We start from the raw sequence: 16,865 nt of genomic DNA on the forward strand, positions 1-16,865 counted from the left end.
ATGGTGAGCCTATGGATAAGCCAAGCATCACTTTCATGGCCAGGTATATTAGGACACAGTTGAGTTCATGGGTAAGGTCTGCTGGGAACTATTTATGTCAGGGAATACAACACATGTACAATTTCATATCTCTCTAGGCAGCTGTTGCAGATTGACAGTGGTTTATTTAACAACACTAGTCTTCAGGCCCTTTCTTTCTTTTTTAAAACTACCAGCAAAGGCTAACCAATTTGGAAAATCAAAGGCCATAGCTAAAAATCACACGTTTTCCTGGAGAAGGAAAAATGATGACAACAACAACAACAACAAAACCAATTACTGGTTCAAATTCAGTCAATTTTTTCATGTTAACTGTTCAAAATATCCATTTGTTTGAATTTTAACTGCTTGTTCATGTTTTCAATCTGATTTATGTATATAGATAAGAACAATATGCAGTCCACTCATTTGCAGAAGCACTCACAGATTAATTTTATTAGAGAATAATGATTAAAAGGATAGACAGCATGGCATAACCACGATGCCCTTTGGGCAACTCACTAAGACTTAGAATTAACACTGTGAGTGACAAAGGAGTTGCACATCTGTGTCAGGAATCACCATACCAGGAATTCCCCAAGTTGATGAAATCACAGATCCACAAATCCTTCTTGTCTCTCTGCTGAACCAAAAAGATAATAAATACAAAAGAGTTGAGAGATACTAGAGGACTGAATATATTCCACTTATTTCACAAGACTCAAATATGAAAGGGAACACGGACATCTATATGAGTTTGAATCAAACAGACAGCATTGCCTCTAAGAGAGCTTTTAAAATCTCAAAAAGGAAGAGATACTGTAGCTTATCCCTCATAGACTGATGACTGAGACACCAGTAAGTTTTAAATCTGGTTTGCCCAGTTTCCTACAGGGAAACAGTACAGAGTTAAATGAGCACAGTTACAATACTCTGTATTAATATATGTCTTCTAAATTAAAGGGATACCTCTGAAGTCATCAGATATCCCTTAGGAAGTAGCATTTAGGAATTTCTTTGCTTTTCTGCATCCAGGCAGAAAACCATGTATTTATTCTGATACTACTCCCAGATATAGAACTGTTTTCTGGATGCCTGCATTTGCTGAGCATTATGCAGAAGCTACAAATTTCCCTTCATCATGTTAGAAGTAGACAGGACTTTAGAGATTATCTAGTCTAACTGCCTCATCAACAGATGAGGAAACTGAGGCCCCAATATGTAAAAAGTAATCTGTGAATGGTCATATAGGTGGTAAATGGCCCTAGGCTTCGGCATCAGTCCCATTTTTTTTAACTCCAGATGTGATATTCTTCCCTCTACAGCATGCTGTCTTCCATGGTTATAAACACTTTGGAAAACTTTTTCAAGAATATCCAGTTTTAGAGAAGTGCCATTTGTAAGGCACTAACACTAATCTCCTTTTATTCAGGTTTCAGAAGCCTGAAAATTTGTTGCCTACAACATGCATTTGGGTGAGTTCGATCCCAATCAGCCTTACCCTTCTCTGTACTATGTGTCATTTCCTTGTACCTTTTGGTTGGGTAACAAACAAAGTCTGTAGACTCAAATCCTTAAGCATAGTGATATATCCATACCATAGAAGGCATGGATAAACATTTGCCAACTTGGCATAATAGGCTGTCAGAATTTTCATTGATTCCCATTTGCACTTACCAATATTACATCCATATATTTGAAAAGCTTGAGGCCAAAAAACATTAATGTCACAAATACAAAATTTCCATAGAAATATAATCAAAAAGTCAAAAAAGAGAGGCAAAATTGACTATCATTTATTTTAGGGGCCCTCAATAATCATTTAAGAATTGGGCATGCAGCTATTAGTCCATTTACATGACTGTTTCCCATGATAACTGCAGTGATCCTTTGTCATCATGTGGTCAGTCAAGGAACTATTCACATTTTGATATCTAACTGTGCATTTTGGGATGTGATCACTAATCATGCACACCTTCAAGGACATTTATTAATAAGGGAGGGAAGGGAGAAAAAGAGAGAAGGAAAGAGGCGGAAAGAGACAGAGAAGAACAGATAGACAGACACACAGAGAAAAAGACAAAAACAGAAAGAAAAAAAGAGGGGGGAGAGAGAGAGAAATTGAGAGAGAGAGAGAGAGAGAGAGAGAGAGAGAGAGAGAGAGAGAGAGAGAGAGAGAGATTTCCAATGTACTTCAGTTCACTGAGCTTAGCTGAGAGGACCATTGTATGCAATAGTTTGGAGACAAGATATCACTGTAGGTAAGGTCAAACAGAGAAAACATGTCGTGGTAGGGGGGGCAGCTTGCTGTGAAGATTTCATCATGCTGGAATTGCAATAGTTCCCATGAACTAAGTAAAAATACTTGATTAAAAGGGTTATTTAAATGTTGTTTTGGTAAGCCTTTGTTACTATCTTCAAATAAAATAACTGAATAGTACTACACTATAGTTTGCATATAAATTAGACTTAGTAAAATGATATCACTTCCATTTTGGTTGTGAGTTGTTGCTGTGTTTTTGTGGTGTTTGTGTGTGCTTATACAAAAGATGTGAATGTTCATGCAAGAAGTGAAAATGAAGCATATATAAATATATGCATATATATGTATATATATATGTGTGTATATACATATATATACATATATATGTATATATATATATATATAATTTTAAAGGGAACACTTTTTTGAGATTCAAAGAAGAGCTATGATCCAGTTTATTTGGTCTATCTTTGGTTTATTGAGCTGATTTCCTATTATGTGCCAAGACTTAGGCACACCTGGCAAGCATTCTTTCAGTTAGATTCTAGGTTCATTTTATTTATGTGTAAAGTAAAAGGCTAGGGCTAGATGATCTCTAAATTCCCTCAATCCTGTAACACTTCACACATCTTTATTATATTTATTTTATTATATTCTATTATATTTATTATATTAAATGAATAAAACTAGGAATCTTTAAAGTTTTTGGTTCAGTTTTCCATAGTCTTATCACTTTCATCTAGATAACCAGTACCATTAAAAAGAAAACTGACAAGAAAATAAAATGGTGAGAGTTTCGATCTCTCTCTCTCTCTCTCTCTCTCTCTCTCTCTCTCTCTCTCTCTCTCTCTTGTTCTGGTTTCAAGTCATCATCCCCCACACCATACCTTCCAGAATACATCCTGCAAAATATTTTTAAGTTCTGTTTTTACACTTTTAGTAGTATATGAACAAGATAACAAGTTTGAAGATCATTTACTGGGACTTCCATCTTTCCTACTGCATACTTTGCATTGGGACCATTGGAATATTACCATGAAAATTCATGTAAAGTATGCAAAATTGGTGAAATTGCAAAGTGGAGGGTCTACCATATTCTAATTCAGTAACCCAAAATAAAATGAGTGATGATCTAAGAAATTTTTATTCCCAGTGTTACCAAATGAACAGACATACCCTTACCTTAAAGTATACAAGATTTTCCCATCATTCCATATTCTAAGGAGTTGGTTGGGTGTTGTAATCCAGTGAGCTTCTGCAGTTTTTGAGTTCCGGAAGATGGTATCTGGAATCCAGATTAATCCAACCATATTGCTGTTCAGAGTTAATATTTTCATTGTGCTGTTGAATCGAAGGCGACTGTCTGTCCAAGTCTGAGCAAAAAAGATATCAATTTGGTATTCCTGGCAAGAAAACAAAAAGAAAGGAGGTATTTTAATTGTAGCTTTTCTTTATATCTCCTATCTTAAATCTACCCATTTCTATGTACTCTCCCCTTTCCTCATTTTTAAAATTTTAAAATTTTTGGAATTACAGAAATCTGTCCATTCCTTTCTTGGCTTGCTATTTATGACCTGAACCTTCTTCTCAGAGAAATCAGAATGCAGCTTTATACCTACAACATCTTTATTCCATCACCTTGGGAACAGGGGGTTTCCTGACATTGTTGTATAGTACCACAGGTGTTTAAGAATTAAAAATTCAGGGATCATTAAAGATGGTCATCACTGATAAAGTAAATGAGCTAATGACAGACAAATGGAGTTAAACAGGACAACATTTACTATCCCAGAACATTGTTTCATTTTCACCCTGTCACTTAGATATTCTTTTGCATGTTTAGCCCTAAGCAAAAAGCATGTTGCTACCATTATAGATGCAAATTCATTCTTCTTCTTCTTCATAGATGATACCTCTCATTCTCCCCTCTCTTCCCCCCACAGTAAGTGTTCAGAACTCAAAGGAACTTCATTAATATGCTAATATGGTAGTCTCTAGTTGCAATGCTGTGATGATATGATGTAAGAAAGGGGACCCATTCCCTCCCTTCCTGTATATTTGATGCTAAGCAGCTCTAAATCATGTGTATGGATTAGTAAACTTTTGATCTTTGTAGGGTCACATGACCACTTTTTTTTTTACAAATATAACTTATCATTGCAATAGCTGTATGAGAATGGGCAAATAACTTAACCTCTATGTCCTCGGGCAATTTCCTAGAATAAATCTGCTGAGTCATAGATGGGGCGTAAACTGCACTGGTAGAGAGAGTTCATAAACCAAGGGAGTGACACAATTCAACTGAATTTAATAAGCTTTTATGAAGTACTTCATAATGTGCCAGGCACTGTGCTTGGATCTGGGGATACAAAAGACAAAAAAATGAGGCTGTCTCTGCCCACTAGATACTAAAATTTTACTAGGGAAGAGGAACATGTTCGTTGATAAGTAAACAAAGAGACACAGAAGACATGAAAAATAACATGGCAGGGACACTGACGATTGGCAGCATCAGGAAAAGCCTCTTGGAAGAGGTAGCGTTTGACATGACTCTTGAATGGAAATAGGAATTCCAAAAAGTGACAGAGAAGAGGGATAGCCTTCCAGACCTCATGAAAAAATCACAAAAGTGATCCATGGAATGTTCCTATACAGAGAGCATGATATTTTGACTAGAAATTAGACTGAGAGAGAATAATGTGAAATAAGTTTGGAAAGGTGATTGGGATAGAAGGGTTTTAAACGAGTTTTATCTTAGTGACAATAGTGACCCGCTGAAGCTTCACAAGCAAGGTGGTGACAAAGACAGAAGTGCAGAGTAAGAATAATGATTGGTATCTATGTGGGTGTTGGTATGGTGATAGCAATATACTAAGGCCCCACAAAAGAGCATATTAGACTCATTTTTTTCCTGAAAAGTTATTGAAACTCAGGATTTAATTCTTTTAGAGGTCTAGGGCTTTGTTCCTTAATATCTTTTTCTGGTTGCCTAACTAGAAAAACAACCAAGACAAGAGGGGCTAGAACTCTTCTCTGAGGCTTCAAACCTCAGACCAGCCAAATGGCCAACACCAAAGCAGGAAATCATTCTACTCAATTGCAGGGCCACTCATCAATTGGGGAATGGCTGAACAAGTTGTGGTATATGATTGTTATGAGGTCCTACTGTACTGTAAGAAATGATGAGCTCAATGATCTTAGAAAAACATGGAAAGACTTGCAAGAAATACTGTATCAACTGCATACTTAATGAATGCCCCTTCCCATGCTTTAAGTAAACCTGCTTTTATTAAATGTTTGATGGACTACGATTGTCTAATTTTGTTCTGATTCTCAACCTGATGTATTTTTTTTTTTTGGCATAGGAGGCTCCATTCGTTGAAGATTCCTTATATAGAGGGTATTTATTGAAAGTGGGGAGGCAGGCATCAGGTTGGAAAAGGGCCTGTTGCAAGGAAGGTTAGTGTCTCCTCAAAGAAAAAAGATTTTTTTTCATATCACAAGTGCAAACAGTTATATTTGAAAAAAAATGTGGTCATGTGACCCTACCAGAGAAATTGAATCACAATATTAAATAATTTTCCAAAAGTCACATGGAAAGTCAATAGTTATTTTGCAGTGTTTTAACTCTGATATTTAAATAAATCCTAGAATTCCAAGTATAACCTTTAGAAAACTACAGCCCAACTTTCCCCCCTTACTCTTTGCTAATAGAAAAAAATAAACAGATTGAAAGCAGAAAAACCCATTTTGTACTACTCTTTATGTTTCATGATGAAGCAATACTGAGAGAGATCTCAATGTGATCCTGGTTAAATAGCCCTCAGTTTCCTCATTTGTAAGATGCGGGTGGTGGTGGAACAGTCTCAAAAGTGTTAGTTCTGACATTTTATGTGAAATTAGTTTACTTCCAAACATAAATTCATTTTAGCACTAAATTGTTCATTTCACTTGGTCTATTTTGTCAAATGGCTGTGAATTTTTTAAAGTGATTCTAAGACATCTCATCTTTTTTGATTTCTTACATTTGCCATGATGATACAGTAGGATAACTGTTCCATACCTGTGCCATTGCCCCCCATTACAGAGGCAATACAAGAATAGGTGGCAATAAATATAATAAATTCAACAGGAAATATATCACTCAATTGGTCAAAGAGTAGTGGAGCAAAACATTAGTAGTATCTTTCAAATTCTGCCTCCAACAGAGACACAAAGTAGTCCCATATCGTAATATCATTTTCCCAATATATCTTTTATTCAAGATCATGTCACCAACTTCAACTTGGTAACAGTGTGGCTTGTTCACTCTGACCATTAAATTGTTTCTAAATTTAACAAATGTTTGAAAAGAACCTTATACACACAAAGAAAGATAATATTGCTTTTATTATAGAAGCAGTCTTTTTTTTTCCCCCCCAGTGGAGTTATCCATTACTTTTCCTTGGGCAAAAAGAAATCCCCAAATGGCTTTTTGGAATATATATTACACTTTCACATTCATAAATATCTTTGAAATTAAAGTGTCTGATGTACAAATAGTTTATTTGAGAAGCAAAGTACTGAATTTAAAAGTGACAGGGGAAAATTAATATGTACTGAATACATCATTGCAAATGTTAGTGTTTTCGGATTCCTAAATAATTTGTTTTAATAATTTTAGTGTCTAATGAGTCCTAAATAAGCCATGAATTATTATGGTGTGTGGAAGATGCTAGCACAACAGGAGAAAATCATACTTATGAATATAACATTCATTATCCACAACTTTGACAGAACTACAGAAATATTTCCCAACCTAAGTATCCCTGCCATTTATTGAAGTGGAAAAACAGAGACTGTAAGCTCTTAAGAAGCTGAGACTCTGGTATTACAGAGTTATTTTTTAATGGTGCCTATTCTAGCATATCAAATTATACCTTTACTAAATACCTCAAATAACATTGCCCATACCAGCCCTGTATCACAATGATTTAATGATGCATTTAAACAATATCTAAAATATTATGAGCCCCAACTGTAGCATGGCTTTTCTATTTTTTTAAAAATACCATACTAATTCCGTGGTTACTGATGATCTTGCCTCATATTTAAGCCCCAAAGGCACTAACTCTCCCAAACATCAGACTGTATAACAGTGCCAGATTGCTGCACATGACTTTGTTCTCAAGAAATTAATTTCCTCCTACAGCATTAGTTCCCAACTATGTTTTATAGACTTTAGATAGGGATGATAAAAAAAAATGATAAAGATACAAATAGATTCTTCTTTCATCTCTTCACTTACATAGTGAGTCACACTGTACATTGACTTCAACATCATGAGGTCATTTTGGTCATCTTTGAGTATGAAGGACAACAACCACCAAATCACCGAAAGGAAGGGAATGAAGCAAATGACCTCTAAGGTCCTTTTCAGTTCTAAATCTGTAATTTTTGGCTTAGAACAAAGCATACTATACAAAATAAATAGATAAATAAAAACCTGTTCATGAGGCCTGAGAGGAAAGTTATTACTAGCCTTAGGGATGAGAAGTGAGAGAAGGCTTTTTGGAAGTGGTGGCATTTAAATTGCATTTTAAAGAATGAAAAGGAATTCTAAACAAAAGGGACGAGGATGGGGCATTCTAGCCAAAGGCAACAGCTGGAACAAAGGTAAGGAGCAACTGAAAGATCTCTAGGCAGTTACAGATAACAGGATACACCTAGTGATCCCTGACCAGGTAGCTGTTGCATAGCATTTGGCTCCCCTGAGTTAGAAGTGAGGACAGGTCACTATTACAGCTTGAAACCAAGAGAGAGCCTTTGATCACCATTCTTTCTTTACAAAATCTTCTATGAATTCCCTGCTTCCTACAAGGTGTCAAAGAGAGAAGATATTGTGGAGAAATAATTGATAGGATGATGGATCTGGATTTGGAAGGAACTTCAGAAGATAACTATCTAATTTTACAGAGGAGGAAACTGGGGGGCTTGATTGGTCCAAAATTAAACAAACAGTAATTTGCAGAGGTCAGATCTGAACCTATGTCATCTGACTTTAGGGCCAATGATTTTTCTTTTTTTTAATTTTTTAAAATTTTATTAATTTATTTTGATTTATCAACAATCACTTCCATAGGCTTTTGATTTAAAAAATTTTTCCCCCTTCCTCCCTACCACTCTCCCCAAGACAGCGCACAATCTGATACAGGCTATACATTTGCATTCCTATTAAACATATTTTCACATTAGTGAAGTTGTAAGGAAAAATTAAAACCAAAAGAAGGAACCATCAGAAAGAGGAAACACAACTCAACAGAAGAGAAAAAAAATGATAGCGATTCAACTTTCACAGTTATGACTATTATCTGTGTCTTTTTCTCCATCCTTTTCCCCCATTTATGTTTTTCTTTCCCCTATACCCCCCTCACTAGTGTTTTCCTTTTGACCACCACCTCCTTCACTCTCTCCTCCCTTCTAAAATCTCTTTCCCTTATCTTCACCTTTGCCATTACTGCTTCTTCCCTTCCTTCCATCCCCCCTCCCTTTTCTTTCCCCTTTTCCCTCCTACTGCCTATAGGGCAAGTTAGATTTTTATACCTAACTGATTATGCTATTCCCTTCTTGAGCCAAATCTGATGAGAGTAAGGTTCAAACAATGCTCACCCCCTCCCTTCTTTCCCTCTGCTGTAATAGGATTTTCTGTCTTTTCCTGTAATGTAATTTACCCTTGTCTGCCTCCTCCTTTCTCAGTACATTTTCTAAGATCAGACTAATCCACTTACTTGGATCCATTTAACCCATTTGATTAGATTTTTTTTATCATTACATCAAAGTCAACTAATATCCACCCCTTTATGTATACTCCTTTAACATGGTAATAACAATACAGTTCTCAAGAGTTCCAAGTGTCATCTTCCCTTGTAGGGATGTAAACAGTCGCCCTTATTAACATTTTGTATCTTTCTGTCCCATTTACTTTTTTATGTCTTTCTTGAATCTTGTACTTGAAGATCAAATTTTTTGTTGAGCTCTAGTCTTTTTATGAGGAAGGTTTGGAAATCCCTATTTTGTTGAATATCCATCTCCTCCCTTGAAAAATCATGCTCATTTTTTCTGGGTAGTTGATCCTTAGCTGCAATCCAAGCTCCTTTGCCTTAAGGAATATCATGTTCCACACCCTGCAGTCTTTTAATGTAGAAGCTGCAAGGTCCTGTGTAATCCTGACTGTGGTTCCATGATATTTAAATTGTTTCTTTCTGGCTGCTTGCAGCACCTTCTCTTTCATCTGGTAATTTTGGAATTTTGCTATTATATTCCTTGGCGTTGTCAATTTGGGATCTCTTTCAGGTGGTGAGTGGTGTATTCTTTCTATGGTTATGTTATCTTCTGGTTCTAGGACTTCTGGGCAGTTTTCCTTTATGATTTCCTGAAAGATACTGTCCAGGCTCTTTTTTTCATCATGATTTTCAGGTAGTCCAATGATTTTTAAATTGTCTCTCCTGGATCGATTTTCCAGGTCGGTTGTTTTACCAATGAGATATTTTATGTTTTCATCTATTTTTTCATTTTTTTGTTTCTGTTTGACTGATTCTTGCTCTCTCATAGAGTCATTAGTTTCCATTTGTCCAATTCTAGTTTTTAACAGATTGTTTTCTTCTGTTAGTTTTTGTACTTCCTTCTTCAATTGGCCAATTGTATTTTTAAGGGATTTGTTTTCTTCAGTGTACTTTTTTTCCAGTTTGCCAATTGTGTTTTTTAGGGACTTGTTTTCTTCAGTGTACTTTTTTTCCAATTGGCCAATTGTATTTTTTAAGGACTCTTCTACCTCTCTCATTAGACTTTTAAAATCCTTCTTGAGCTCTTCTAAGAAGGCTTTTTGGGCTTCAGACCAGTTCATATTCCCTTTTGATGTTGCAGATGTGGGTTTGTTGACAATGTTGTCCTCTTCAGAATTTCTGTCTTGATCTTCACTCTTCTCATAATATGAATCTATGGTACATTTTTTTACTCATGGTTTCTTTATTCCCTGGCCTTTAAAGAGATTGAGCTCTCCTGCTGGGGAACAGAGGGCACTGACCCAAGCTTCTTGTGTTGGGAGCCTAGGTCTTGGTCACTGGCTTTGTGTGCTGGGGCCTCTTATGTTGGCAATTGGAGGCTGTAGGGTTTTGGCAGCTTACCTCGTGTTGGGCTGGAATCAGCAAGGCTGGAACTTTCAGGCAATTCTAGGTTGCCTGCTTTTCCTTTCCTTTAGCTTTCTTCAGCTCCTTTTAGATGGGTGCTGCAGGGTGTTTATCTGCCTGGGGCCCTTGCAATGCTCTCCCTTGTTTCTGCTAAGGCACTGGGAGATTCCTTTGCAGTAGAATGCTGAGACTCCTGGTAGTTTTCTGAGCTGGTTTCCACAGGTTTCTCCCCCCCTCTCACTGAGGCACTGGGAGGTCCAGGTGTTGGTGTTTGCCTGCTCTACCACCTGGGCTTCAGGATCACCTCCTGGTTGACAGTTGGAGGTTGTAGAGTTCTGACAGCTTACCTGGTGTTGGGTTGGAATCAGCAAGGCTGGGACTTTAGAAAGACTCTAGATTGCTTTCTTCAGTTCCTTTTAGATGAATGCTGCAGGGTGCTTATCTGCCTGGGCCCTTGGTAGTGCTGCTTCCCTTATTTTTGCTGAGGCACTGGGAGACCCCTTTGCTGGGCTGCTGCACTGCTGTTCCCCATCTTTCTTCTAGTTCACTTGTTCCAGGGTTTTTTTTTTTCTGGGCTGATAGCTTCTGGGTTTTCAGAGGTTGATAGCAAAGGGAGAGCAACTACCTTTTTACTCTGCCATCTTGGCTCCTTGAAGCAGAAGTCAATGATTTTTCTTCTAAACCACCCTGTCATCTATAAGGTATGTGGGGATTAGAAAAAGTGAAAAGTTAAAGATAACTACAAGGCTATGAAAATGGCAGCCAGAGTGGTACCATAGATAGTATAAGGAAGTACTAAGAAGAAACAAATTTCAATGTAAAGATAACACATGGTCTGGGCATTCTGAACTTGTGTTACCAGATTTATATCCAGGATGAAATATCTTATAAATAATTGGAGATTCTGATTTGAGGAGTATAAGGGTGGAGGTCATTATTGTGAAAATAGAAATGTGAGATTTATTTTTTGAAAAGCAGTAGTGGGAACTGGGTAGGGTACTAAATAAGACTGCCAAGGTAATCGGTGATAAACAAAATAGTAAATATCCACAAAATGAGATATTTTTCCCAATCTAATCTAATCCAATAAGTATTTGCTAAGTGCCTAGTATGTTTCAGCTATTGTACCAGATGCTAGACATTTAAAGACAAAATCAAATGAACCAGAGTTTTATTCTTCCAGGTATATAAGTGGAAATTGGCTATTTTCTGGTTTATGATTAACATCTATAATAACATATTCATTCAAAATCAATCTTTTTTTTGTTATATCATTCAAATGAGGATGAATTTGAACTATAAAAATCTAAGCTTATTATCCACCATTTTGCTTGAGGAAATGTCAATATACATAAAGGCCTGTTTTAAGCTATTCCCAAAATAGAAACCAGCCAGAGGCTAATAAATGCTTGAGGAGGGAAAGCAAAATATATAGACTTGACTAGGATTCTTGCTCTTCAGATGCCAAGTCAGGTAAACGGTAAAAAATGTATATGTATTTCATCAACAGAAATATTTTTGTCCTTTTTTGAAGAATTTTCTGAAGACAGAGAGCTCATCAACCATTCTGGAATTCTCCAGGGACCTGAGACCTACTAAATAGTTCACTTTAGAAGTAGTTGAAATATCTCTACTCTAGGCTAAAACTACAGAAGTGATAATATAGTTCACAATACCTGAAGATTTCATTTTCAGTTTTTAGGTAGAAATCGTAAGACCTTGAGTCTGGAAGGGACTTGCAATATCATTAAGTCATAGACTTACAAGACCATCTATCACCATCTCAAATTCTCATTTTATCAGTGAAGAAACTACAGCCCAGATAGGTTATGATTTGACAAAGTCTTACAAAGTGTTGCAAAGCGAAAAGTAAAAAATATATTTTGAGGAAGGAGGAGGCATTATTAACTGGGGTGGATTAAAGAAAGCTTCATAGAGGATGCAGCATTTAAGTTAAAGCTTAAAGGATATGTAGGAATTTATATGTATGTATGTATGTATGTATGTATGTATGTATGTGCATATATAGATATATATAGATGACATATATATATAGGGGAGGGTGATATATATATATATATGTATATGTATATATATATATACATATATATATATGTATATGTATATATATATACATATATATATATATATATGTATATGTATATATATATACATATACATACTCATACACACACACACACACACACACACATATATATGGACATATATATATACACATAGATATGTACATATATATTTTATTACTTTCCCAATTACATAGGATAACAATTTTTAGCATTCATTTTTACAAGATTTTGAGTTCCAAATTTTTCTCCCTCCCTCCCCTCCCCTCTTCTAAAAATGGAGGCAATTTGATATAGGTTATGCATGTGCTATCATGTAAAACATATTCATATTAGTCATAGTTGTGAAAGAAGAATAAAAAGAAAAAACACAAAAAAGAATAAAGTAAATATGAAAAACTAAGCTTTGATCTACATTCAGAGTCCATCAGTTCTTTATCAGAATGTGGATAGCAATTTCCTTTGTGAGTCTTTTGTACTTGTCTTGGATCATTGCGTTGCTGAGAAGAGATGAGTTATTCACATTTGGTTTATCACACAATGTTGCTGATACTATGTGCAATGTTTTCCTGGTTCTGCTCATTTCATTTTTCATTGTACATGTCTTCATAGGTTTCTCCGAAATCTGCCTGTTCATTATTCCTTATTGCACAATAGTATTCCATCATATTCATATATCACAACTTGTTCAGCCATTCCTTAATTTATGGGCATCACCCCCATTTCCAATATTTTGCTACCATGAAAATGGCTAGTATAAATATTTATGCATATGTAGATCCCTTACCCTTTTTATGATCTCTTTGGGATATAGACCAAACAGTGGTATAGCTGCATCAAAGGGTATGCACAGTGTTGTTGTCCTTTGGGCATAGTTCCAAATTTTTCTCCAGAATGGTTAGATCAGTTTATAACTCCACCAGCAATGCATTAGTGTTCCAATTTCCCAACATCCTTTCCAACATTTATCATTTTCCTTTTTTGTCATATTAGCTAATCTGATAGGTATAAGGTGGTCAGAGATGTCAGAGTTGTTTTAATTTGCATTTCTCTAATCAAAAGTGATTTAGAACACTTCTTCATATGACTCTAGATAGTTTTGATTTCTTCATCTGAAAACTGCCTGTTCATATCCTTTGACCGTTTATCAATTGGTGGATGGCTTGTATTATGATTATATACTTAAAACCAGAAGTTACTTTGGAAATTATCTAGTACAACCGCTCTCTTTTTACAGGTGAACAGACTGAGGCCAGAGAAGTTAAGCAATTTCCTTGAGAACGTACAGGTAATAAGTAGAAGATCTAGAATTTGGATCAAAGCCCTCTGCATCCAAATCCAATATTCTTTCCATTATACTATAGTGGCTGTGTTTGAAGTGCTACAAAAATTGTAAGTCAATGGAGTTGAGAATGTTGAAGGATTATATGATCATGTTATTGAAGGGGAAACTTACTTGGATAATTAAATTCATTCAGGATGCTGGTGAACAATGGTTTGCAAAGACTGTGAGCCTCATGCTAGGTATTAATTGGAGAAGTTAGAATGTGAACTGGATGGTTCTCAAAGACTGTAACAAGGATGGGGGAATTGGGACACATATTGCATTCATAGACTTTGAAGGGTAAAAATTATCTGAGGTAGGGGGAACAGCCTAGTTGCACTATTGAGTAAACTGTAGTTCCAGGGGAATTAGAAAAAAAGAAATAACCACCAAAAACCTAGACTTCAAAGTACTCAGTGGAAATCTATCTTTCAGTTAAAGTGAGAAGAAAGAAGGAGTACTGTAGGAAAAACGGAGGATGAAGAGGGAATTTAATTAAAAAAAAAACAACAGTGAAAGACATCCAAAAGGCACAGTGGAATATACTAGAGTAGTGGGGTCAAACTCAAATGTAAACAGAGCCACTATAATGTAAATAAGGATCCTTGTGGGCCATATAATAACTTAGAAAGCCATATATTAACATTGTCAATTTTATTTTATTTTAATTTATTTCATTATATATTTCCCAATTATAGCTTCATCTGGTTCGGGCCATATTCAGGAATATAAGGGCCCTGCTGAGGCCCATGGGCCATGTATTTGACACCTTTGTAATGGAGAACAAGTAATCCAGATTAGAGTGGAGAAGATTAGGGAAGATAAGGTAACATGAATATGGGTAAGGGAAGAAGATAGTAGAGGCCTGCAATTTTCATCTTAGGTGCTGGATCACCAAGTCAATACAATAACACTGGGAGGTAGATTGGAATGACATTTTGCCATTAAGGGAGAAGTCTCACTTAGTTGGCAAAAATTTTAAAATAGAACTCAGTGAATTAAAGTACTCCCTGATTCTAACTAGAATATTGCATAGTAATTCACTTGCTGGTCAGACTAATGTAGGTGATCACCCATAGCTGTTCTGCCAAGATTGGTCATGACAAAGTGCTAACATTTTACTCTTCTGGATTTTGGTATTTGAAGAAACCTTAACAAAAATACATCTTACCTTTAGGAATTTCCTTTCCAGAAAACCCCACAGAGTAGCAGTGAATGGCTTAACAATGAGTGGTTTTAAAAAATCACTTAATTTTACTTTCTTAAATTAAAAAAAAACTTTCTGATTCCATATCTGGGTTACATATTTATATTTAAAGATGTATACCCAGAGGCTGCCTAATTTTAGTCTCCTTCCAGAATAATAAATTGATTTCCTTTAGGCACTGCTTAGAAGTACTTCCATCATCGAAGTATCTCAGAAGAATTGTAGTGGTTTAGTAGTAGAAAGAAGTGAAACAGGAAAGGTCTGTCCACACCTAACTCTGATTAGTTTGGGAACATTTCAATATTACCTTAGGTAAAGCCTATCTCCAAAGAGAAGAAGTAGGAGGAAGAGGGGGTTAAAAAAAATTCCCTTGCTTATCTCTAAAGCCTGGCTTAAGGATTAATGGAAAGATGCAATAAAGTGATTGCTGGAGAAAATATCCAGTAGGTCATAGCCCCCAGCATTTGGGAGGACTTCCAGTCACTTTATTTCCCCTGGTCACTAATGCTTTCATTAAATGGCATGTTTTGGGCTTGAAGAGGATATTCCTTTGTTAATTTAAATTCTCTTATTGATAGAAAGTTCTTACATCATAGCATCAGCTAGAGTTGCAAGAGACTTCAATTGCTATCAAGTTCAACAACATCATTTATAGATGAGGAAACTGAGACCCAATGAAATTAAATGACTTTCCGAAGGTCAAACAGAGAGTTAAGTGGCTGAGGCTAGATTTTAACTATGGTTTTCCTGACTCCCAAGTGCTTACTAAATGACCTGACTTTAAAATGAGAGCATCTGTAAAATGAGCTGGAGAAAAAAATGGTAAGCCACTCCAATATCTTGGCCAAGAAAACCCCAAATGGAATCACAAAGAAGGACATGACTGAAAAACAACTGAACAAAAATTGAAATAGACTTCCTTTAAGGTCTTCTCCAATTTTAAATCTATGATTCTATGATCATGCCAAAACCTCAGAAGAAAACAGTTTCTCAGAGGCTGGGAGAATGGGTAAGTGAGAAGTACCAGGGATGGAAATAAAGAATATGAGAGGTAAGATAGAAGATAAGAATAGTTAGATTTAGAAAAAAAAATTAGAATTTAACTTCTTAAATCAAGAGTAGGAAGAAGATAAATACTATAAATGGTAAATAAGACAAAAACCAAATACAAAATTGAAAGGAGATCCAAAATGAGTCAAGATGAAAAAAAAATGGAGGCATTAGACTAGGTGTCCTCTAAAGCTTCCTCTAGTCTTATAATTCTATGATTATACCAAAATCTTATAAGAAGGCAGAGTTTCTGAGAAGCTGGGAGAATAGATTGGGGTGGAGAAGGAACAGGGGCTGGGAGTAAAAATTAAGAGATATAAGAAAGAATTGGCCTACAATTTAAAAGGCTTAGAACTAAATTTCAGAAAGCAAGAATAGGAAGATGATAAGAAACAGAAAAATGAAAAAAGTGCAACTATATCAAAATGAATTCATTTTATGAAACAATTTGAAACTACTGACCTAGAAGATTGAGAAGAATAAAGTAATATAGTTATGAGTAGTAAATGTGGAACTAGGGTTTGAAGGATCTTCATGCTTATGGACATCTGAAAAAAAGAACTTTTCAATGAGGCCTTATCACTTTCCCCTTTTTAAGATTTTTTTTTCAGATTCATGGAAATGGAACTTGGAAGTAATTCTCTGAACCTTATTTACCACATGCATTAACCAGTAAAGCACCATAACACCATTTCATGGACTTGGGTCCTCAATTTGACCATGTAGTACTTGTAATGCTGTCTAAGGAACTAGA

The sequence above is a fragment of the Phascolarctos cinereus genome, unplaced genomic scaffold (genome assembly GCF_003287225.1).
Source record: "Phascolarctos cinereus isolate Bilbo 61053 unplaced genomic scaffold, phaCin_HiC Scaffold_726;HRSCAF=1367, whole genome shotgun sequence".
Lineage (NCBI taxonomy): Eukaryota > Metazoa > Chordata > Mammalia > Diprotodontia > Phascolarctidae > Phascolarctos > Phascolarctos cinereus.